At 43.8% G+C, this 24,785-nt stretch overlaps 1 long non-coding RNA gene across 1 annotated transcript in view; it reads left to right on the forward strand.

Annotated features, from left to right (window-relative positions):
• The first annotated feature begins 6,731 nt into the window (after window positions 1-6,731).
• Window positions 6,732-24,785, forward strand: part of LOC129712571 (uncharacterized) — a 107,766-nt gene continuing 89,712 nt past the window's right edge. Inside the window, exon 1 of the long non-coding RNA XR_008726090.1 lies at window positions 6,732-7,341. This is a non-coding gene — a long non-coding RNA (uncharacterized LOC129712571). The remainder of the gene's footprint in view (window positions 7,342-24,785) is intronic.

A 24,785-nucleotide genomic window follows, 5' to 3' on the forward strand; every position in this document is an offset into this window, starting at 1 on the left:
TTCCTTCCTACACACTATTTTCCTTTAATAGACACAATATGCTGGTGTAACTCAGCGGGTCGGGCAACATCACTGGAGTGTGGTATTTTTTTTAGAAAAGGAAGTGGCACATTTTATCAATGTTTTGAACATCAAAAGCCCACACTATTACTATTACCATCAGGAAGAAGGTACAGGAGCCTGAAAACCATGACTACCAGGTTCAAGATCAACTTCTTCCCAACAACCATCAGGCACTTGAATACTGCACAACACTAACCTCAGCAACTATGATCTGCTTGGACTGTTTCTTTGGCTGCACTATAGACTTTGGTTTTGCACTATGATGGTACAAGGTGCCACTGTTATTAATTTATCTATAATAAATATATAATTTATTTAATTTATTAAATATATGATTTATTATATATTTATCCGTACGTTTCTTGTATTTGCGGGCTTGTTCAGCTGTAGCAAGTAAGAATATGTCCCTCGCTCACCCTAGCTCTCTGGCTGTCCTTCTGATTAATGTTACTGTTTGTATGCCTCCTTGCCACCTTTCCCTCAGCTAACAATGAACCATTCTACATTTCCTTGAGAATTGTCTGCTTTGATCTGTCGTTTTCACACCCTGCCCTTCCATATCTCTAGTCTCCCTCTCCCCTGACTCTCAGTCTGAAGAAGGGGCCCATTCCTTCTCTCCAGAGATGCTGCCTGTCCTGCTGAGTTCCTCCAGCAATTTTGTGTCCATCTTAAGAATTTCATTGTTCTGTTGCCAGGGCATGTGTCAAGGAAACCTCTCACTTCATGAAAATGCAAGCCCTTGACAACGACATTATCTAATTTTACTTTCAGAAGCAGTCGTGCTGATTTTCCTGAGTAAAATCAAAATAACATTGTGTCAGTTTTTGATCGGCTAATTATGTTTCCTGGAAATGTTCCCTGATTGTGCTATCAATCTGTGTTGCCCCCAAGTAGTGTGTTCTGCGGAGACTGGCTGGCAATTACTGCAGCCAGGCTGAAGGGGTGTGAGGTTGATCATCATTTTGTACAATCACGACACAGCCAGGGTTTAGGCGAGTGGGCTGGATTCAGCATTAACTCTTTCATGTCCGCTCACAGATACAGAGATACAGCGCGGAAACAGGCCCTTCGGCCCACCGAGTCCACACCGACCAGCGATCCCCGCACGCTAACACAACCCTACACACACTAGGGACAATGTTACATTTATGCAAAGCCAATTAGCCTACAAGACCTGCACGTCTTTATAGAGTGTAGGAGGAAACCAAAGATCTCGGTGAAAACCCACGCAGGTCACGGGGAGAACGTACAAACTCCATACAGACAGCACCCTTAGTTGGGATCGAACCTGGGTCTCTGGCACTGTAAATGTTGAAAGCCACATTTTCCTTTTCTCCAGAGATGCTGCCTGGTCTGCTGATTTACTCCAGTATTTTGTATCTATCTTCGATTTAAACCAGCATCTGCAGCTGCTGCCTGCATACTGGTGATTACTAACTGCAGTATACGTGGTCTACTTGTAGTTAGATAGTTAACTTTGTCCTTGTGCTATTGATACACTCCATCTCTTAATTCTTTTTTTTTAAAGAACAATTACTGTACAATTACTGCCAAAGTAAATGACCAGTAGGTTCCCAGTATTCCTTAGACAATTAACACAAGCTGCACAAACATATAACATAGAAACATAGAAACATAGAAATTAGGTGCAGGAGTAGGCCATTTGGCCCTTCGAGCCTGCACCGCCATTCAATATGATCATGGCTGATCATCCAACTCAGTATCCCGTACCTGCCTTCTCTCCATACCCTCTGATCCCCTTGGCCACAAGGGCCACATCTAACTCCCTCTTAAATATAGCACTATAACACTATTCGTTTCATCTAGCTGTGAAGGGTCAGATTTGCCAGGAGTGTAACCTTGCCAGGCATAAAGATGGCAGCATTCAAAATATCACGGGCATTGAACTATATTCAAGAAAACACACTATATGTAAGAAATTAAACACCAAACATCTGGTAAGTATGTTCCAATCCTATTTAATTGTTTGTGTATGCATAATGTTTTATTAGTTCAGTTTAGGTATGGGCAGTTGTTACTTTTAAAAACAAAAATAAAACTAATCTGAGTAAAGTATTCCTTTCGGAATAGGTTTCGGCCCGAAACTTTGCCTATTTCCTTCGCTCCATAGATGCTGCTGCACCCGCTGAGTTTCTCCTGCTTTTTTGTGTACCTTCGATTTTCCAGCATCTGCACAGTTCCTTCTTAATAAAAATTCCTTTTGGAATGTTGGATTGGTAACTATGCAAAATAAATTGAATGATTTTGATGGTCTGTTTTCCAGGTGATTTCTAGTTATGAACGGCAGCTTTATTCCTCACCCAGGGATTGGAAGCATTTTTATATTGGCCGACAGTCAGTGAATAGAAAAGTTAACTCATCGACAATATTAACTTTAGCAGAAACAAAGAACTGCTGGTTTACATCAAAGATAGACACCAGTGCTGGAATAACTCAGCGGGTCAAGCAGCATCTCTGGACAAAAAGGATGGGTAATGTTTTGTGTCGGGATCCTGCTTCAATCTGAAGGACAGGAAAATTAACTTAACAGATAATAATTATTTTGGAGTTAATCATGGTTTGCTTTATGCTAAAGAGAAATGATGCTTGTTCATGAGGTCATAGGTTCTAGGAGCAGAATTAGGCCATTCGGCCCATCGAGTCTACTCCGCCATTCAATCTTGAATGATCTATCTCTCCTTCTCAACACCATTCTCCTGCCTTTCCCCCATATCCCATGACACCCGCACTAATCAAGGGTTTCATATATCTGAGGGTGGGTAGGTCCAAGATTTTTAATTATAAATGCATAAAATGTTAAAAAGTTGCATTTATTTGTGTTCCAATTATTGTACGATATGCCACACCCTAGCAATGCAACAATACAACAGTTACATGTTTAACTTGCTCATTGTGTTATATAGAAACATAGAAAATAGGTGCAGGAGTAGGACATTAAGCCCTTCGAGTCAGCACCGCCATTCAACATGATCATGGCTGATCATCCAAAATCAGTACCCCGTTCCTGCTTTCTCCCCATATCCCTTAAGCCCTAAGTGCTATATTTAAATCTTTCTTGAAAACATCTAGTGAATTTTGCCTTCACTGCCTTCTGTGGCAGAGAATTCCACAGATTCATAACTCTCTGGGTGAAAAAGATTTTTGCTCATCTCAGTCCTAAATGGCCTACCCCTTTTTCTTAAGCTGTGACCCCAGGTTCTGGACTCACCCAACATCAGGAACATTTTAATAAACCCAATTTTCCCTTTTAAACCAGTGAAACATTACTACACCGGGGAGGTTGAGTGATTTGCAGCAGAAGATTTCAAGCTGTTTCTGCATGCGATTCTTTCCTAAGGAGAGCACCTCTCAAGCTGATAGACTGATCCCTTTCCCCGCAGCTTGTGCGAGAGGCCATCTGCGGGATGGCAGGGAGTGACAAGGAAGTCAAACTTCACAGTGTTTTCCGTCAGATTAAGAAAGCGCGATGACAAAGGGATCCCTCTCGAAGATGAATCCATTGTCTGTGATGGAGGATTACTGCGGGTATTCATGGCTGGCCTATGCCGTTCCCAGCTGAGGCCCCCGGTCCTTGTGTCAACGCATCCCCTCACCTATTATCTTTCTCCATTAAAGTGTGATAAACCAGCTGGCCAAAAAATAAAAGAGGTCAAGCGAAGAGCAATGCCTTTCGCCAACCCTTCGATACAAGGCTGGGCTGTTGGGCAAGATTCTAATCAGCGGAGCCGTTGTTTGACTGCACAACTCCCGCTAACCCATTCGTCCCTCCAAAGCTGCCCAGCTAGCCCATGTCAAACCAAGCCAAGCCAAGCCAAGCCACGCCAAGCCAAGCCAAGTCAAGTCAAAGTCCCATGCAATACGGACCACTTAGTCCGACAGGGGGCCATTTGACTGCTGCACTTGACTGATCAATGAGCCGGACTCAATGATGTATCAACTCAGAATACAAGTGTGGAATGTCGGATGCAGTGTACACAATGAGAACTGCCAGAAGATAATGTTAATCCCCAGCTCTGCTGACTGCTGAAACATCAAGAAATCTTGATCTTTTGATCTGAAGAGTTGTTTCTAATCTTAAGGGAAAAGGCATTGTGCTACTTTGTTAAGGCTGTTCTTTTGTTAAAACACAGCGGCTGACAAGTTGCCCTTACACTGCAGATGGTGTGAGGTTTTTGTTTTGTTATTGTCCTGTTTCCTTGGAAAAAAAATCAAAGTTAAAATCTCAAAAAATAGTGATGGCTCTGGATACGTTTAAAAAAAAACCTCCGCTGTAATCTGAATCACTTTTGCGCCTTTCTGTGAAGGAACACCTTGCAGATACCCGGGAAATTTATTTTAGGCCTGACGAATAAGATCTAGGCAAAAAAGTACATTTTCTGAATCGCTGTTTATGAAGAACTCATTACTGGTGCTTAAACTTATTCAGTTTTGCCACAGTATTTAATTGACACCGAGGTGACCTAAAGAACAGCTGTCGGCCTTATTTGCAAACGGCCATAATACGGCAGTGTTTGTGAAGCTGTGACAGGGGCCAAGTGGGAGTGTGACACTGTTCTTGTAATAAGATTACCACCTTGTGTGCAAGGGCTTTCGCAAGCACCGTTCCTCCTGCAGCATGGTATGTATAATTGGTTCTAACTGATCATATCAGCTGCCGGTTATGAAATTAATTTTGCAACATATGCTCTCCATAAAGCCATCGTCACCCTGCAATAGATCAGCACTTAATGCATTTTAATCACGGGACACTTATTTTAATTACGCCCTCTCTTGTCAAAACAAATGACAGCTTTAGCTCTAAACCCCCCTCACACACGCACAAGCACATACCAACACTAACATGGGAAATTGTTTATAGCTGCCTGTTTATTATGAGGCAGTAATGGGTGGTAATACTGTAGGTGTTCATCGGGAATTGACAGCTCTTTTGTGTGTTTATCCTTCAAACGCCTGCTCATTTGAATAGACGTTTGCCACTGGCACAGTTCAAGGCAAAAATGCAGATTCACCCAGTCATAAGGACCTAAGGTCATAAGGAATAGGAGCAGAATTAGGCCATTCGGACTATCAAGTCTACTCTGCCATTCAATCATGGCTGACCCCATTCTCCTGCCTTCTCCCCATAATCTCTGACACCCGTACTAATCAAGAATCTTTCTACGTATCTCTGCCTTAAAAATATACACTGACTTGGCCTCCACAACCTGTCTGTGGCAAAGAATTCCACAGATTCGCCACCCTCTGACGAAATAAATTTCTCTTCATCTCCTTCTTAAATGAACGCCCTTGTCATCCTATAAAAGATGTCTAATGGAAATAGCTCCATTCAAATTGTTCTTTATAAGGAAAATATTAATTGATTCTATTTTTACGTTAAATTTGGGAATATGAGCACAGTGGAGATGGCACGGTGGCGCAGCAGTAGAGTTGTTGCCTTGCAGCACCAGTGACCTGGGCTCAATGCTGACAATAGGTGCCGTCTGTACGTGGTTTGTACCTTCCCCCTGAGACCGCATGGATTTTCTCTGGGCGCTCCGGTTTTCTCCCACACTCCAAAAACGTGCAGGTTTGTAGGTTTATGGGCTTCTGTAAATTGACCCTAGTGTGTAAGATAGAACTGGTGTGAACAGGTGATCGCTGGTCGGCGTGGACTTGGTGGACTGAAGGGCCTGCAAAATAAAACACAAAGTGCTGGTGTAACTCAGCGGGTCAGGCAGCATCTATGGAGGACATGGATAACGCTATGGAGGCCAGCACCCTTCTTCTGTCATAGAGTAACATAGCATGGAAACAGGCCCTTCGGTCCATCTCATTGATGCTGACAACAATGCATAACTACATCAATACTATTTGCTCGTGTTTGACCCGCGACCCAAATCGAAAATAAATTCTGTTCTTCATTGTTTAAAAATATTTTGGAAGCATGTTATCCTTATTCAGGTCCAGTGTCAAACTATCAGTCGTAGAGCCACAGACCCTTCAGCCCAACTTGCCCACGCCGGCCAACATGCACTTGTCCCACCTGCCTGCTTTTAGCCCATATCCCTCTAAACGGATCCTATCCCTATACTGTCCAAATGTTTCTTAAAGATTGCAATAGTACCTGCTCAATCATTCATCCGCCCGCCTGCCCAACTGATTAAGATCCTGCTGCAAATCCTCACTTCTTATTCAATCAGCTTTTATTGTTTGTTTAGGAAAGAACTGCAAATGTTGATTTAAACCAAATTGTTTATTTGTTTTTGTGTGTGTGTGTGTGTGTGTGTGTGTGTGTGTGTGTGTGTGTGTGTGTGTGTGTGTGTGTGTGTGTGTGTGTGTGTGTGTGTGTGTGTGTGTGTGTGTGTGTGTGTGTGTGTGTGTGTGTGTGTGTGTGTGTGTGTGTGTGTATGTCATTGAATCATAGTGCCATGCAGCGTGGAAACAGGCCCTTCGGCCCAACTTGCCCACACCAGCCAACTTGCTCCATCCACACTAGTCCCTCCGGCCTGTGCTTGGTCCATATCCCTCCAAACCTGTCCTATCCATGAACCTGTCCAACTGTTTCTTAAACGTTGCGATAATCCCTGTCTGAACTGCCCCCTCTGGCCAGCTCGTTCCATACACCCACCATCACGTGTGTGTGCGCATATACACACTGAATACTATAATACACACTGTGCTTTTGTTTTCTCATTTATGACATTCTTTACCATGTACTATGTTGGGGTCAAGGAAAGAGCGTTAACGTTGCGCCCCCGTTTCCACCGATCTTTCCACCACCACGCACAAGAAGCGACAAGACGGACACCATGGTATGCAGATGCCGAGACGTGTGTTCAGTTCTGCCCGAACAACTTCTAATCTTGTATGTGGACTTGATAAGAAGAAGATGTACTATGTTTACACGTTCTGTGTCGCTGCTGCAAGTAAGAATGTCATTGTTCTATCTGGGACGTATGACAAAAAACACACTTGACTTTTTGCATCATCCAAATACGAGGCCAAACACAGTCTCCAGTGAAATCTTCGGTGAATCTCCGGTGAGTAATGGCTTCACTCCAATTTCAGACAAGTAAAGAAAAAACACCCTTTAAACAAAGATACAAAGCAGGTGAGAGGCTTAATTGACTGGCCAATGAGCAGTAAAGTCCTGAGGCTTAATGTGACACGGTTTGAGTGTGTGTGGTGTTCTGAAGTATCTGTACAAGAGGCCGTGCGATTAATGAAAAGCCTACTGGAAAAGAGACTGAATCCAGCTCTCCAGATTGCTGGAAGTTTGTAAGTCCCTTGCTTTCATTACCACATCCTGCATCAGTTGTCTTTGTCGACTTTCTGACTGGGATTGCCAATTTAATCTTAATTAGCGGGTGTTTTTTTTTGTATCATAGTTTTGTGCGCACTGGGACCTCATTTCACTTAGTACCTTTTCAGCTGACACAGATGAGACTTTCATCTTATTACTGTGGGCTCGATTCGAGCATACATCGCGAAGATGAAAGGATGTATTTGGACAGAGTGCACTACCCGATCCACCATAAACAAGAATGCTGTTATTAACGGGTTTGAGCTGGGGATGAATAAGAGACAGTAGTTCAGAAGAGTAGGAACTGTAGTGCAAAATTGACAAATGTCTGCTAATGAGTGATTAAGGGCTAATGGGGAAGGCAGGCCCACTTTCAGATGAGAAGAAGATGTTTTTTTTGTTATGAGCTATGAACTGTGAACGTTATGAATAGGATGTTTTTTTTCCTCAGCCTTTAGTTTTGGTTCTGCAAGGTTTTTCTTAGCGCATGGTGGACAAATGGCATCTCCATCACATTTACCAACGTAAAAAAGCTTCAACCAGGAGTTGCATTAATTGCTGGTACTATCAACCTCATTGAAGACCCTCGGACTATCTTTAATTGGACTTTACTGGACTTTATCTTGCATTAAATGTTATTCCCTTTATCATGTATCTGTGTACTGTGGACAGCTTGTGAATGAATACGTTTATTGTCATCCCACAATACTGTCCAACGAAATTCCATTGCATCTCCTCTGGTTAAAAAATACAAACACGCCAACCATTGACACATATGTACACTTATTAGTAAAATAATAAATAAGTATTTAAAAAGAATTTTAAAAGAATGTTGCATTTCTTGGAATTACATTTTGCTTCCCCAGTGTTCTCTGTTGGAATTAAGTTATTTTATCGCACATGGGTAGAAACTATTTTTTAGTCTACTGGTGCGAGCCTTCAGAGACCTGAATCGCCTCCCAGAGGGTAGCAGAGTGAAAAGGTGGTTGGCAGGGTGGGATGTGTCCTGCTTGATGTTTGTGGCCCGGCGCAAGCATCGGGCCCTGTATATATCATCCAAGGAGGGCAGTTGAATGTTTGTAATGCTCTGTGCAGTTTTTATAACTCTCTGCAACATCCTCCTCTCAGCCACAGTGCAGCTAGTAAACCACACCAGGATGCCATAGGAGAGGATACTTTGACTATATGTTTGACAATGAAAACAAAGCATTTGTTTGATCACATGCTGTGGGAGGTGTAGATTAATCTTTAAAAACTGCATTTCAATGGCTGATTGAAGCATTTAGGACTTTTTTTAAAAGACATCTCAAAACTCAGGCTTAAACAATTCATTTGGTCATATTATAAATGGAATTGAATTGAGATTAAATGTAGCAATGAAAGCAAAAATAGGCGCCAGATAAGGTTTCAAGGAGAAACTGGGTTTCAGAGGACACAAATTTAAGGTAATTAGCTAAAGAACCATGATGTTGAACCCAGAGAGTAGTTATAGGAACATAGAAACGCCGCCATTCAATATGATCATGGCTGATCATCCAAAATCAGTACCCTGTTCATGCTTTCTCCCTTGATTCCATTAGCTCGAAGAGCTATATCTAACTCTCTCTTGAAAACATCCAGTGAATTGGCCTCCACTGCCTTCTGTGGCAGAGAATTCCACAGATTCACAACTCTGGGTATTTCTACCAGCTCTCCCCTCACCTTCCGACATTCCTGAGAAAACAGTCCAAGTTTGTCCCTTGTAGCCAATACCTTCTAATCCAGAAGGCATTCTGGTAAACCACCTCTGCACCCCCTACAATGAATGCTTCCACACCCTTCCTGTAATGGGGCAGGCTGAACTGTACACAATGGGGCGGCACTGTGCTGTTATGGTAAAGTTGCTGCCTTACAGCGCCAGAGACACGTGTTCGGAGATGGTGCTTGTATGTTCTTCCCGTGACTGTAGGATAATTGGCTTCTGTAAATTGTCCCGAGTGTGCAGGATAGAACTGGTGCACGGGTGATTGATGGTCGGAACTGGAAGTAGAAATAGAATTATCCATTGATTGATGTGTAGGATAGAACCAGCATGCGGGTCATCACTAATCAGTGTGGACTCGGTGGGCCAAAGCGCTTGTTTCAATAGACAATAGACAATAGGTGCAGGAGTAGGCCATTCGGCCCTTTGAGCCAATACCGCCATTCAATACGATCATGGCCCATAATCCCCAACCAGTACCCCATTCCAGCCTTCTCCTCATATCCCTTACTCCGCTATTTTTAAAAGCCCTATCTAGCTCTCTCGTGAAAGCAAAAATAGGCGCCAGATAAGGTTTCAAGGAGAAACTGGTTTTCAGAGGACACAAATTTAAGGTAATTAGCTAAAGAACATAGAAACATAGAAATTAGGTGCAGGAGTAGGCCATTCGGCACTTCGAGCCTGCACCGCCATTCAATATGATCATGGCTGATCATCCAAAATCCACACTGTATCTCTAAACTAAACTAAATGCCAGGTAGACACTAAATGCTGGAGTAACTCAGTGGGTCAAGCAGCATCCCTGGAGAGAAGGAATGGGTGGCGTTTTGGGTCGAGACCTTTCTCCATACCCAAAATGTCACCCATTCCTTCTCTCCAGAGATGTTGCCTGTCCCACTGATTTACAGCATTTTCTGCCTATCTTTAAAGTAGACAAAGTGCTGGAGTATCTCAGCGGGACAGGCAGCATCCCTGGAGAACTTGGCGAGGTGACATTTCTGGTCGGGACCCTTCCTCAAAAGCAAATGAGCAATACCACTCTTCCGAATACATTTGTAGTATTTTGAAACTTTCTAGTTCTTTTGCTGAATGCAGGAACAGGACTTGCAGGAAAGTCTCAGGGGATTAGGCAGCATCTGTGGAGAGAACAATAGGCTTCAGACAGCGGGTTAATGACCTTTCAACATTTGACATCACTTTGTTGTGCAAGACATTGGTGAGGCTGCACTTGAATGTTGTGTTCACGTCTGGTCACCCTGCTGTAGAAAATATGCCATTAAACTGGAAGGAGTGCGGAGAAGATGTTGCCAGGACTCGAGGGCCTGAGCTATGGAGAGAGGTTGGACACACTGGCACTTTAAGCAGTAATGCTAGCTAATTTTATCTTTGCAAAACATATATGTTTTTTTTCCCCAGCACTGGGGTGGGTAATGTCCCCATCATTGCTAATTATTATTTACACAAAGCTCTACAATATGAAAATTTGTGTTTTGTTTGAACCCCCAACCTTTTGTGGATCAGCGATCAGCTGTTTAATGCCTCGACGTCTCTCATGTAACCATGGTGACGCAGACCTGCTGGTGCAAGGGTCTCAAGCCAATCGGCAGTCTTGTCTAACAGGGGTCATCTGCATTGGGGTCAAAGGTAAACCTTCATCAGCTCTATTCCCCTTCTCTGCTCTCTCTCCAGCTTACTGGCAGTTTCCTACAACAGCTTTGACCAAAACTGAACACCAGACTCCAAATGCGGCCTCAATAACTTATTCTTAATGAGCATGAAACAGATATACTTGCCATTTTCAACTCTGTTTTAAAGCAATGTTACAGCATAAAATCTTCTATTTTAAATAGCTCAATATGGTTAACCCATAACAACAAATCATAACATCGCCCATTCCTTCTCTCTGGAGATGCTGCCTTACCCGCTGAGTTACTCCAGCATTTTGTGTCTACGAATGGTAACTGACTATGATATATTGGGTGTTTTAATCCCTAAACATATGTTTTCCATGAATACAACCTCATTTTTTTTTACCAGAAATGGTGGTAGTAGCTTTTAGTTTTAGAGATATAGTGTAGAAACAGGTGCTTTGGCTCTTCGAGTCCGCGCCGACCAGCGATCACCCAAATGCTACTTCTATCCTACAAAGAAGGGACAATTTACAGAAGCCAATTAACCTACAAGTCCGAAGTCTGAAGAAGGGTTTCTGCCCGAAACGTTGCCTATTTCCTTCGCTCCATAGATGCTGCTGCACCCGCTGAGTTTCTCCAGCATTTTTGTCTACCTTCGATTTTCCAGCATCTGCACAGTTCCTTCTTAAACACAATCTATGAGTCTACACGTCTTTGGAATGTGGGAGGAAACCGGAGAATCCAGAGAAAACCCATGCAGTCACTGGGAGAACATGCAAACTCCGTACAGACAGCACCCGCGTTCAGGATGTAACCCGGCTGGTATAGTAACTTTATTCATGGTGAAGTTGTGTAGATTCTGAGGAATTGTTTAGAAGAATTTAGTGTCCCTGCCGAATTTAGTGCAGACATGCGCACATGAACTTAAGGCAGATGGAGTCTGAGGGGTAAATAAAGTGGCAAATCCTTAAAGCACATCTTCAGCGAACTACCATGGGAAGATAGACCATTGGCATGGAACATGGGATCATTGATGAAAGCTGGAGGCAATTGTTAGATGGTGCCCCAGTTGTACATCGTCAATATGTTATCAACGTGTAGTGAAAAAATATACGATGAGTAATCTGCTTTCATGAACTCCCCTTCATTGGTCACTGGCGTTATTTAACCCATTAATGTACTCAAGGATCAAAAGGGTTTAATTGCCATAACTAGCAACACCAAAACAACAACATTCCTACTTGCTGTAATATAATAGGCCTGTAGGTGCGATACATGATAAGCAGAGATGATACAAACACATTCAATAAATTAATAGCCACAATACCAGTGCACCCAAAGTCCTCAGTGCAACCAAAGACAGTCCACAGAAGTTCGTAGTTGAGTAGTGTTCAAGAGCCTGATGGTTGTTGGGAAGAAGTTGGTCTTTAACCTGGTGTCATGGTTTTTGGACCTTCCTATGGTTGGCCACTGTGCTACCCTTTAAATGGAGCAAACTCCCAAACAGGGGAACAAGTGTATCTGGAGACAATCCTTCCCCTTGACATCCTGTGCAAAGCAGGGCTGTGCATTCAATTTGAAGATTACGTATCTGTTTTATTTATTGGAGGTTGGTCTTGGAGGGGAGGATGCTCCTCAAACTGCGGAGCATCCTGGACAATACAGCTCACTCCCTCCATGACACACTGGTTAACCTGAGGAGCACCTTCAGCAACAGACTTGTTCCACCAAGATGCAGCACAGAACGCCACAGGAGATCCTTCTTCCCTGTGGCTATCAAACTGTACATGTCCTCCCCCTTCTGTCGTGGGGTAGACTGACTACCCTTCCCCTCTCCCACCTCTCTCCCCCCAATCTTTGCACATTCCTGATCCTGGAATTTTAATTTCATGTTTCATGTATCTTGCTGGGTTTTATCACTGTTGGTTTCTCGGGATAAATAAAGATCTATCATATCATATCGTATCATGTTAGTCAACCCATGCAAAAAGCAAATGCAAAGAAAATGGGAGTGGGGGGGATGTTATTGTTTGAGTAATGTCATGACTTTTACATGTATGTGCGTTACCCAGAGATATGAGAGCATGTAATTTGTTGCTAGATATTGAAATGTCTGGGTCGTGAATAAATTGATGGCTGTCAAGAAACAAGTTTAGATTATCCATGGTACACAAAATTGCTGGAGAAACTCAGCGGGTGCAGCAGCATCTATGGAGCGAAGGAAATAGGCGACGTTTTGGGCCGAAACCCTCCTCAGTAGTGTTGTATAGTGGAGGAGATTGTTAGGCTTGCCGATAACCCTGAAGAATCAGTGAGTCTGTCATAGTTCATATTACAAAGAGGCTTTGACAGAATTCACTGCCTTAGCTGCCACTCAAAACCAGTTAGAAGATTGCACCTTGGAGAATTATCTCCACACAGCTCACTCTTCGGATGAGGGGCCGGGTTTGATGAAGGAAGAGCAATCCAGGGCTCTGCCAGGAGTGAGGATTCTTCCAGTGCCCGAGGGCCGGATGGACAATGCATCGAATTTGAGGAAGGGTCCTTGTGGAGGAGAGGTTCAATCCCTAGGAGGGTTAAGGAGGAATGGGACTAGGAGATTCACTGTAAGGGCTAGCAAAAATTGGACTGGAGAATGCAATGTTCCCAATGCCATCCAGACGCAAGGTCCCCAGGCGGAATATGAGAGGTGCTGTTTCCTCCAGAGTTTTTAATTTATGTTCCCTCCACAGAGGGCAATGGAGGCCAGTCAGTGGATGGATTTAGGAGAATTAGAGCTCTAGGGGCTAGGGATTCAAGGGATATGGGAGAAGGCAGGCAGGGTTGAAGGACAGATCCAATGGTGGCTTGGCTCGAAGGGCCGAATGTCCATATCTTTCTATGTTTCTGTTTTCTATTCTCTGGCCACCCAGAGAGACCGCACGCCAGGAATCGACCCTCTTGAGTCACTTCCGCATCGGTGTCTACACTCCAAATTAAACCAGCATCTGCAGTTCTTTCTTGCACACATATTTCTAGTAGTTCAACGTGAATTCTCTTCTCTGATGTCCTTCAGTAGTGTTGTATAGTGGAGGAGATTGTTAGGCTTGCCGATAACCCTGAAGAATCAGTGAGTCTGTCATAGTTCATATTACAAAGAGGCTTTGACAGAATTCACTGCCTTAGCTGCCACTCAAAACCAGTTAGAAGATTGCACCTTGGAGAATTATCTCCACACAGCTCACTCTTCGGATGAGCAGATGTCTAACTGGCCGGTGTTTGATGACCAGAAGAGCAATCCAGCGCTCTGCCAGTGTGAAGATTCTTCCAGTGCCAGCGGTGGATGGGCTGGATGGACAATGTACGTTGTCTAATTTGAGGAAGGACATCCTTCTGATTGAGGCAGTGTAGCGTAGGTTCACGAGATTGATCCCTGGGATGGAGGGACTGTCATATGAGGAATGATTGAAAAGACTAGGCTTGTATTCACTGGAGTTTTGAAGGTTGAGGGGTGATCTTATAGAAACATATAAAATTATAAAAGGACTGGACAAGCGAGATGCAGGAAAAATGTTCCCAATGGTGGGCGAGTGCAGAACGAGGGGCCACAGTCTTAGAATAAAGGGGAGGTCATTTAAGACTGAGGTGAGAAAAAACTTTTTCACCCAGAGAGTTGTGAATTTATGGAATTCCCTGCCACAGAGGACCGTGGAGGCCAAGGGGACAACCTCACTGGATGTGATTTAGAGAGAGAGGAGGGAGATAGAGCTGTGGGATCTAGGGTGGCTAGTTTGGGAGTCATATTCTTGAGGGTGTATGGGGAGAGAAGGCAGGCACGGGTTGATTAGATCAGGGAATGGCGGATCAAATGCCATGATCACAATGAATGGCGGTGCTGGCTCGAAGGGCCGACTATGGCCTCCTCCTGCACCTATTTCTAAAAGTCTTAAGAGAGTTCTGTTTAATTGTCTACACTAGTTTCTGGCCCATACCCAGAGAGACCGAGCAACTGTTTCCAGGATATCGATCCTCTTGGAGTGAATTCCGCATCGGCGAACCTCACTCCATCAAAACACAAGGTGCTGGAGGTACTCAGTGGGCCAGGCAGCATCTGACACCCACCACCCTTTGTGCAAAAAGGGTACCCCTCAGTAAAACCTTCTCCGTACCCTTTCCAGTTTTACATCAGTACCCAATTGCAGTCAGGATAGTGTTAAATTAACTATATATTTTTCAAGTGTAGCTTTAGGCTAACAATCCAGTGGAGGTTTTAAAATTCTTTTTCAACAACATTTTTTATGTGAAAAATCCAAGTTCAAAACAGGTAAATAAAATGATCGGGGTCTACGTTTGAGTTTATGAAGAAATGTGTTGAAAAATGCGATATGGCCATAAACTCCTAAAACAACAGGTCCTCGTGGAGCGCATCTAAAAGTATTCAAATAAATTATGATGGTAGCAATGGAAATATTGCAGTCTATCCTGAACAAAGGGGTCGTAACAAAGGGCTAGGGCTTTGCTATTGAGGTTTCAATCTTTAAAAAAAGGTCAGAAGTATGGCCTTGGGAATCATAAGCCTGTTAGGTTGACAGCCATACTGGAAGAAATACTGAAGTCCATTATCAGAAAAACTATTCGTAGGAATCTTTGCAAACAAAAAAACAGTCCACAAGAGTTGATGAAAGACGTGTTATGTACAAATATTTTTTTTTTATTTTTGTAAGATTTGAGATCAACGTTTCTTTGGTTCAAAAAGGGAATGTTGCGTTTAGGTGTTAGTTTCATTTATTTTTGATTTCCCATTATCTATCTAATTTTTAATAAACTAGTTTAGTTTAGTTTAGAGATACAGCGTGGAAACAGGCCCTTCGGCCCATCGAGTCCACGCCGACCAGCGATTCCCGCACATTAGCACGATCCTACACTCGGGACATTTTTTTATATTTACGCCAAGCCATTTAACCTACAAACTGTACGTCTGGAGTGTGGGAGGAATCCGAAGCTCTCAGAGAAAACCCACGCAAGTGGCGGGCACAACTCTAGGGATGGCAAAAGTTAAAACAGCAAAGATGAATAAGATGGTAGACACAAAATGCTGGAGTAACTCAGTGGGACAGGAAGCATCACCAGAGAGAAAGAATGGGTGACGTTTCGGGTTGAGACCCTTCTTCCGTCTCGACCCGGAACGCCCCCCATTCCTTCGCTCCGGAGATGCTGCCTGTCCCGCTGAGTTACTCCAGCATTTTGTGTTTACCTTCGATTTAAACCAGCATCTGCAGTTCTTCCCTACACAAAGATTAATAAGAGAACTATTAAGATCAGACGATCAGTGACAGGGAAAATGTTAGGGCCATTAATATGCTGTAATTAAAGGACTGCATTTTTAAGGTAACTATATGAAAGAGGTGAATAAATATAAAATACTAATAGCTTTGGAAAAGCTTTTCTCAGCTCTTGATATTTTTCTTGAAGCCCCCTTCATTAATAAGGCAATATTTCAGTTTAGTTTTAACTTGCAATTGACTCTTTAAAGAAATTCTCCTAAAACATGTCACTAGAGGGGCTGCACAGTGGTGCAGCAGTAAAGCTGCTACCTTATAGTGCCGGGTTCGATCCAGACAACGGGTGCTGTCTGTGTGGAGTTTGCCTGTTCTCCCTGTGACCTGATCCCAGATCTTCAGTTTCCTCCCACACTCCAAACATGTACAGGTTTGTAGGCTAATTGGCTTAGTATAAATGTAAATTGTCCCTAGTGTGTGTAGGATAGTGATGTTTAAGAAGGAACTGTGCAGATGCTGGAAAATCGAAGGTAAACAAAAATGCTGGAGAAACTCAGCGGGTGCAGCAGCATATATGGAGCAAAGGAAATAGGCAACGTTTCGGGCTGAAACCCTTCTTCAGACCTGTAGCATAGTGATAGTGTGCGGGGGTCTCTGCTCAGCGTGGACTCGGTGGACCTAAGGGCCTGTTTCTGCGCTGTATCTCCAAACTAAACCAAACTAGTTAGTTAAAAATGAATACAAGGATAGATAATGGGAATTCAAAAATAAAAAAATTCAGGTGATTCTGATCACCATAGTAGTTTAGTTTAGAGATAAAGTATAGAACCGCCCCACCCCCTCGGCCCACCGGATCTATGCTGTCCATCATTCACCTATTCACACCAATTCTATCCTATACACTAGGGGCAATTTACAGAAGCCAATTAACCTTCAAACCTGCACCTCTTTGGAATGTAGGAGAAATCGGAAGCACTCTGAGAAGACCCACACGGTCACTGGGGGAATGTGCAAACTCCACACTGGCAGCACCCGTAGTCAGGATCGAACCAGCGTGAGGCAGCAGCTCTACCTGCTGCACCTCTGGTGCCACCCTTAGTAGCTTTACCCTAATTGACATTTTTTGGAACCGCTCACAGGAATTGATTGAAGATTACCTGGAATTCACCTCAATAGTTTAGGAGCAACAATTCGAACGATCAAACATTGAACTCTGCAAGTACCAAGTGGAAAAATATCTTTCTCTCTGATTGCCTGAACATCAGAGGCTACCTCACAGGAGCTGAGGTGTAATTTTAGGCCAAGTGAATAAAATGAGGCTATGTGAATAAATGGTGATCATTGTTTACAATAGTCAAGAGTGTGTTCACTACTTACCTTTTGAGTCTGTGAAGTGCTGATAGCAAACACTGCCTATAGTAAAAGACACTGCACATTCACTAGCCAGAAGCACTGGAAATATACTTTAATTTCCAGGGTAATAAAAAAAAGAATGCTGGAGGAACTCAGCAGGTCAGACAGCGTCTGTAGAGGGAAATGCAAATACAGGTTTCTAGGCTAATTGGCTTCAGTAAAAATTGTAAATTGTCACTAGTAGGATAGTCATAGTGTACAAAATCATGAGAGGAATAGATCAAGTAGACACACAAAATGTCTTGCCTAGAGTAAGGGGCATCAGGAATCAGAGGACCGAGGTTTAAGGTGAGGGAGGGAAGATTTAATAGGAACCTGAGGGGTAACTTTTTTACACAAAGGGTGGTGGGTGTACGGAACGAGCTGCCGGAAGAGGTAGTTACTATTGTAACATTTAAGAAACAGTTAAACAGGTACATGGATGGGACAGGTTTAGAGGGATCTGGGCCAAACGCAGGCAGGTGGGACTAGTGTAGATGGGACACGTTGACCAGTGTGGACAGGTTGGGCCGAAGGGCCTGTTCCTATGCTGTAAGACTCTACGATTCCCTAGTGTACGGGGTAACCACTAGTTGGCACGGGCTGAAGGTCCTGTTTCCGCGCTGTATCTCTAAAGTCCAAAGTAAAACAAGGCGTGCAGGGCCTTTCACTGTGCATAACATCAATAAACAGACACCAGCTCTAATCATATTCCACAAAATATTAACTAGTCCATTAGTATTTATAGAGTGTCATGTGGAAATGACGGCACAAAGACCATGGTAGAGCATCCTGTTTATTTGCAATGAAGATGATCCCTGACAGGGTCTATTGAACGAAAGCCAATATAATTGCGTCTTTTCATTTGTAGGTTTTTTGACCTTCATTGCAAATAGAGGGCAGTCAGAATTCCTGGCCTTGTAATGTTTTAAAATTAGTTCTGCTTGTCTAAAGCGTTTAGCATTCCCTATGCTGGACAGGACCAATGCAACTGGAGTAAAAGCCCATTTGAGCTTAAATAGTCAGGGTTAGATGCCGCAATTGCCTTGAGGTACTCTGCCTCATTATATAGATATTTAACGATGTGGCTGCTTGTTTAGGTAGAGGGAGCTGCCCGTCCAATAGCCGGCTGCACCCCTTCTGGCTCCGCAGGTAAACAACACTCATTGGCTTTGCCGATCCAACGGTGGAAATATTGTACCCTGGAAAATCCAAAGCCAGCTAAAGGTTGGCTCACTTATAAACGCAGTCCTCCCGCTTTCGTGCCATCCGCTTTAACGAGGGCTCTGCATTCAATTGTGCATTCAATTGAAAATCAGAGATTTGGAATTCATTCATAAGCCCTGAACTTCCTGGACATTTAGCGAGCATTCATTTGTGGTTGGCTCGTTGAGATTGTGTGACTTAAGGCTCTTCTGCTCGCTTCAGCCCCCTCCCCCTCTCGCCATTTGTTTTCTCTCTCCCCCCCCCTTTTTTAAGTTTAGTTTCGTTTAGAGAGACAACAAGGAAACAGGCCCTTCGGCCCACCGAGTCCGTGCGGACCAGCGATCCCCACACACTATCGCTGTCTATCACAGCCCCGTAGCAGAAGTGTCCACGTGGCGGGGCTGGGAACTGGAAGTATCCTGAGCTAATTCTGCTACCACCATCATCTATTGCAACAAGTGATGGCTCCCACTGATTGTCGCCGGATAGCTTGCATCCTTTTCAGCGAGGCCAACATTTGTAATAAGATGGACATGTAAAGAGACACTCCAGGGACAAATTACATTTATAGCAAGCCAATTAACCTAAAAACCTGCACGTCTTTGGAGTGTGGGAGGAAACCGAAGATCTCGGAGAAAACTCACGCAGTCATGGGGAGAACGTGCAAACTCCGTACAGACAGCACCCGTAGTCGGGATCGAACCTGGATCTCTGGCGCTGAAAGTGCTGTAAGGCAGCAACTCTACTGCTGCACCACCGTGCTCTCTCTGCTTCCTCATTCTCCCTCTCTGTCTCTATCTCTCTTTCTTTCTCGTTGCACATGTCTCTTTGTCCATCCCTCTCTCCCTCTGTCTCTTCCTGTTTATCTCTCCCTGCCTGTCTCTCCGTCTTTCAGAAATGTTTTTTGACAGTAGGTCAATATCAGTTACGGCAGCTTGTTCTGGATGATTGAGGAGACAGTTGTGAATGCATGTACTAATATTACTAATAGCAAGAGTCAGAGACAGAAAAAAATCAACACATTCTGGAACGAAGGGTTCTCAGTGGGTTGGAGAGTAACGAGCAACACTGAACTCTTCATTACACCTTTCTGGGTTGTCTGTTTTGCCGAACCTACGGAGGTCACAGCCTCTGAGAGATTCCCCTCGTCTGGGCAAGGGACTCCTCTGTGTGTCTACCCAATCTATCCTTCTCATGGTGTGGTACACCTCTATAAGATCACCCCTCATCCTCCTGCGCTCCAAGGAGTAGCGTCTGAGCCTGCTCAACCTCTCCCTGTAGCTCAGGCCCTTGAGTCCCGGCAACATCCTCGTAAATCTTCTTTGCGCCCTTTCTTGGATACAATAGTGAGTGAGTGAGTGAGTGAGTGAGTGAGTGAGTGAGTGAGTGAGTGAGTGAGTGAGTGAGTGAGTGAGTGGGTGGCGAAGTACAATGGGTCATGCGAAGGGTGAGGTAGAGACACAATGCATTATTTCCCCCCGAACTTCAATACGGCTTAAAATTCCGGCACAGATCTAACCGCGATGACTTCCAAATTACAGACTTTAAACAATATCAACACACCACAAGTAGATCGGAGATGATTATTTATTCCCTGGCTAAGGTCAGTCAAAATGCCGTGCCCATCTGCAGAAAGTGACCTTGCCTATTGTTTGAAAATCCATTATTATCATTACATACACTTCAGAGAAGTGGCAATTTTAAGGATGGATGGTGTAACGCTGCCACTTAAGACACAGAGTGCATGCATTACTGACCTAATAACTTAATTGTATTTGTTACTGTGAAAGCTGTTCAGTATCTGCAGTTTATTGACTAAATACATAATAATATAAATTAAGTGCATCAATGGGGTTATCGAGCACATCAACAGTTCCCTTCATATATTTTTATCACCTCATTAAACGTTAGCAATTTAATCCAGATTATTTACAAAAACAGATAGCACGGTGACACAGCGGTAGTGTTGCTGCCTTACAGTCTTTCAACACCAGAGACTCAGGTTCGATCCTGACCACGGGTGCTGCCTGTCTGGAGTTTGTACGTTCTCCCCGTGGCCACATGGGTTTTCTCCGAGATCTTTGGCTTCCAAAGCCGTGCGTACAGGTTTGTAAGCTTGGTCTGAATGTAAAATTGTCCCTGGTGTGTGCAGGATAGTGTTAATATGCAGGGATCGCAGGTCGGTGCGGACACGGTGGGCCGAATGGCCTGTTTCCGCGCTGCATCTCTAAATTAAACAAACAAAGCTAAATCAGTTACCAAACGACCCATATACTAAAAGACCCAAAGGTACACAAAAAAGCTGGAGAAACTCAGCGGGTGCAGCAGCATCTATGGAGCGAAGGAAATAGGCAACGTTTCGGGCCGAAACCCTTCTTCAGACTCCAGCTTTTTTGTGTACCTTCGATTCTCCAGCATCTGCAGTTCCTTCTTAAATATTAAAAGACCCAGTCTGAAGAACGGTCTCCACCCGAAATGTCACCCATTCCTTCTCTCTATAGATCCTGTCTCATTCGCTGAGTTTCTCCAGCATTTTGTGTCTACCTAAGACCCATATTCCCAAATGGACATTGGCATGCAGTGATTTTATCAGTTCTAACCCACAGTCCTTTTTGTTTTGACTGCTGCAAAGGGAAAGGTTTGTCCATACAACATTTACTTGAAATGTCACTTTTTGTTTTACTCCTGAAATATAATCCAATTATTTTTTTTATAGTCACATGTACCTAGGTTCAGTGAAATGCTTTGTTTTGCATAAAACCCGTAAAATCATATCGCAGTCCCCACCAACACAGTACACAATTGTCTCCACATTGTGGTGGGGACAAAGTTACAAAAGTTCACCCAACAGTCAAAGTACTGGCTGCGCATGCACGTACAGGCAGCCTCTTGCCCAGAGTAGTGGAATCGAGAACCAGAGGACATAGGTTTCAGGTGAGGGTGGGAAAAAAATTCAATGGGAACCTGAGGAGTAACTTTTTTTACACAAAGGGTGGTGGGTGTATGGAACGAGCTGCGGAGGAGGTATTTGAGGCAGGGACTAGTGCAACATTTAAGAAATATCCAGACGGGTACACGGATAGGACAGGTTTAGAGGGATTGTGGCCAAATGTAGGCAGGTGGGACTAGTGTAGATGGGGCATGTTGGTCAATGTTGGCAAGTTGGGCCCGAGGACCCTTAGTTGCTATGGCGCACATGTAAGCTGGTGAGGAAAAGCTTATTTCGAGCCCCTTACATTTATTATGTGTGGAGAACTGCCCATTCCCCACCACCAGCAGACTGTCATCTTGAAAGCACATCAAATCTTCCGTTTATATGAAACAACGTGGTTTTGGGGAGGCATAGGCGGGATCGACAGTCAGAAACGTTTTCCTGGAGTGTCAAATACGAGAGGGCATAACTTTAAGGTGAGAGGGAGATATGCGGGGCAAATGTTTTTCTTTCTAACACAGAGAGTGGTCGGTGCCTGGAACGTGTTGCCAGAGGTGGGGGTTGAGGCAGATACGACAGTGGTGTTTTAAGAGGTTTTTGGATGTGCGAATATGTGAATATGTAGGGAGTGGAGAGATATGGATCACGTGCAGGCAGAGGAGAATCGTGGAACCTGGTTCTCTGGCGCTGTAAGGCAGCAACTCTACCGCTGCTCCAAACTTGGTATTTGCCGAACATTTGTTCGCTGTCTGCCAGGGCCGGCCAAATATACCGATGGCCCCCATTATAGAATGTATTTAGTTTAGAGAGACAGCATAGAAACAGGCCCCTACAATCTATCGAGTCCACGCTGACCTTTTGATCACCCGTTAACACTAGTTCTATGTTATCCCACTTTCATATCCACTCTACGTGGAGTTTGCACGATCTTCATCGGACCAAATGGGTTTCCTCCAGGTGCTCCGGTTTTCTCCTACATCCAAAATTCGTGCAGGTTTGAAGGTCAATTGGCCTCTATAAACTGCCCTGGGTGTGCGGGAGTGGATGCGAAAGTGGGATAGCAGGGAGCTGTATGAACGGGGTGAGTTATGGATGTACACATGACCCAGTGGGCCTGTTTCCATGCTGTGTCTTTAAAACTGTACTTAAAACGTAAAGATAGCTCCATTAGATTTGGCTCTTGCAAGCAGTTCAGGGGAAATAGCAAGATACCTTTTCCTTGATAACTTGCAGTAATTGTTATCCCAGTTTATCACTTCAAGGCCAATGAAATGAATGGCCAAACAGTTCTGTATCTTGTAGCAGACTCAGACTTTTCCCAAATTGGTACTGGCAGCCAAGTATTAATGGGCGAAAAATCAATTCTGCATTACATAACTTGTCATTTTCTCCTGCTGTTTGGCGATGATGATAATTGCCAAGGCTGGGTCTGAAAAAAGTTTAAAATTGGTCACGAGGAATAGATGTATTTCAACTGGGTGATGGAAACCTTGAAGCAGTCAGCGCCTTGAATTCGCTGGAGTGCTATAAGGAATGCGAAGCACTTGTGTGCACTAATCTAGATCCAATGATAAAATTAATAGCGTCCATAACCGAGGAAATATCCCGAGACGTTTGAAACGAGACGAAAGTGAAGAGATGAGATTGCTTTGCAGAGCCAGACACTCCCTCTTCTCCCCTCTCCCATTTGGCAAGTGAAAAAGCACACCTCCAGATTCAGGGACAGTTTCTTCCCAGCTGTTATCAGGCAACTGAACCATCCTCTCCCTAACTAGAGAACGACCCTGACCTCCCATCTACCTCATTAGAGACCTTCAAACTATTTGTAGTCGGACCTTATCTTGCACTAAACGTTGTTCCCTTCATCCTCTATCTGTTTGACTCTAACCTACTGGGGGGAGAAGCAATTGAAAGCCTTGCCATAAAGATACATTTTGGGATGAATTTCAAAGAGAGAAAACAGGTAAGTCTGAGGTTCTCAGGAAGGAGGCTCCACAGAACAAGGCCTCAATAGCATTGCCATGGCAACAGCACTAAAAATGTTGTATTGTACCGAGTTGTGTCATAAAAATGCTAAGATTGGCAAATTATAACTTACAGAAGACAACGGAATTAAATATTGACCAGAATGGAAAAATAAAGCATATTGTCAACTACTTAAGAATTCTAAAGGAATTAGTTCACCAATTTCTACTATGGAAAGACATTCCAACTGTTGTGCAGTCACTATGTCAAGAATTAATTTAGTACAATAATGTTATCAGCAGATAGAAAGCACAAGAATGTAGAATTAATAAATGACAGAGGAATGCTGAAGTAACTCAGCGGGTCAAGCAACATCCTTGGAGGACATGGATGGGTGATGTTTTGGGTCGGGATCCTCTTCAGACTATTCAATGATACTTTGTCTAATTTGCTGATTTGATGAATGATAACTTAATCTGTTCTATGTCGGAGAAAATAAAAAGATTTCTTTTAAAAGCCTAAATTCCATCTGTTCTCACCCTATTGTACGCTCCCTGAATTGAAAATTGCCTATGGATTTCTTGGATAAATTAAATATGTTTTTGCAAACGTAACTTCAATGCTTGTTGCATACCTGGGTGTTAGATTAAGATTGTCACTGCTCTCTCCATTGCAAAATGTGTTCCATTAGAATTGAACCTATTTGTTTCTCATCCAGCAACTGGGCCACTAAAAAATCCACTTAGTGGCGTTTATGTATTGCGAAGCTCTCATTATTGACCCCGTATGATGTGATGTGCGGATTCACTATTTCCTCGGTGATTAGCAGGGAAGAAGGGCACCCAGCGGGCTGTCCTGACCATTCAACCCCCCCCTTCTCAAGTGCCACTTCCCTTGTAAATCATGAAGGGTGATCAATAGGGCAATGGGGAAGGAGGACATCAAGATAGCTGGTGAGACCTGCGTGCAAGAGTCTTTCTCTCAAAGGGCATTGCGATGTGTTTGAAGGCAATGCAGGGCAAGACATCAATGCACCAATGTATTTTTCTTACAATGCAGAGCGGGGTTGTTTAGACCATCGGCGCTCCGCTAGCTCCGAGCAATTCCACTCCCCGACTTATTTCTCAGTAAAGGGCCTGTCCCACTGTACGAGGTAATTCAAGAGCTCTCCCGAGTTTAATAAAAAATCAAACTCGTGGGAAGCATGTAGAATGTACATAGCTGGTATGTCGGAGCTCGGGACGTCTCTTAGCGGCTCGTAACGCTAACGGCAGGTACTCGGGAAACGCGGACA

The sequence above is a fragment of the Leucoraja erinacea genome, chromosome 33, assembly GCF_028641065.1.
Source record: "Leucoraja erinacea ecotype New England chromosome 33, Leri_hhj_1, whole genome shotgun sequence".
Taxonomy (NCBI): Eukaryota; Metazoa; Chordata; class Chondrichthyes; order Rajiformes; family Rajidae; genus Leucoraja; species Leucoraja erinaceus.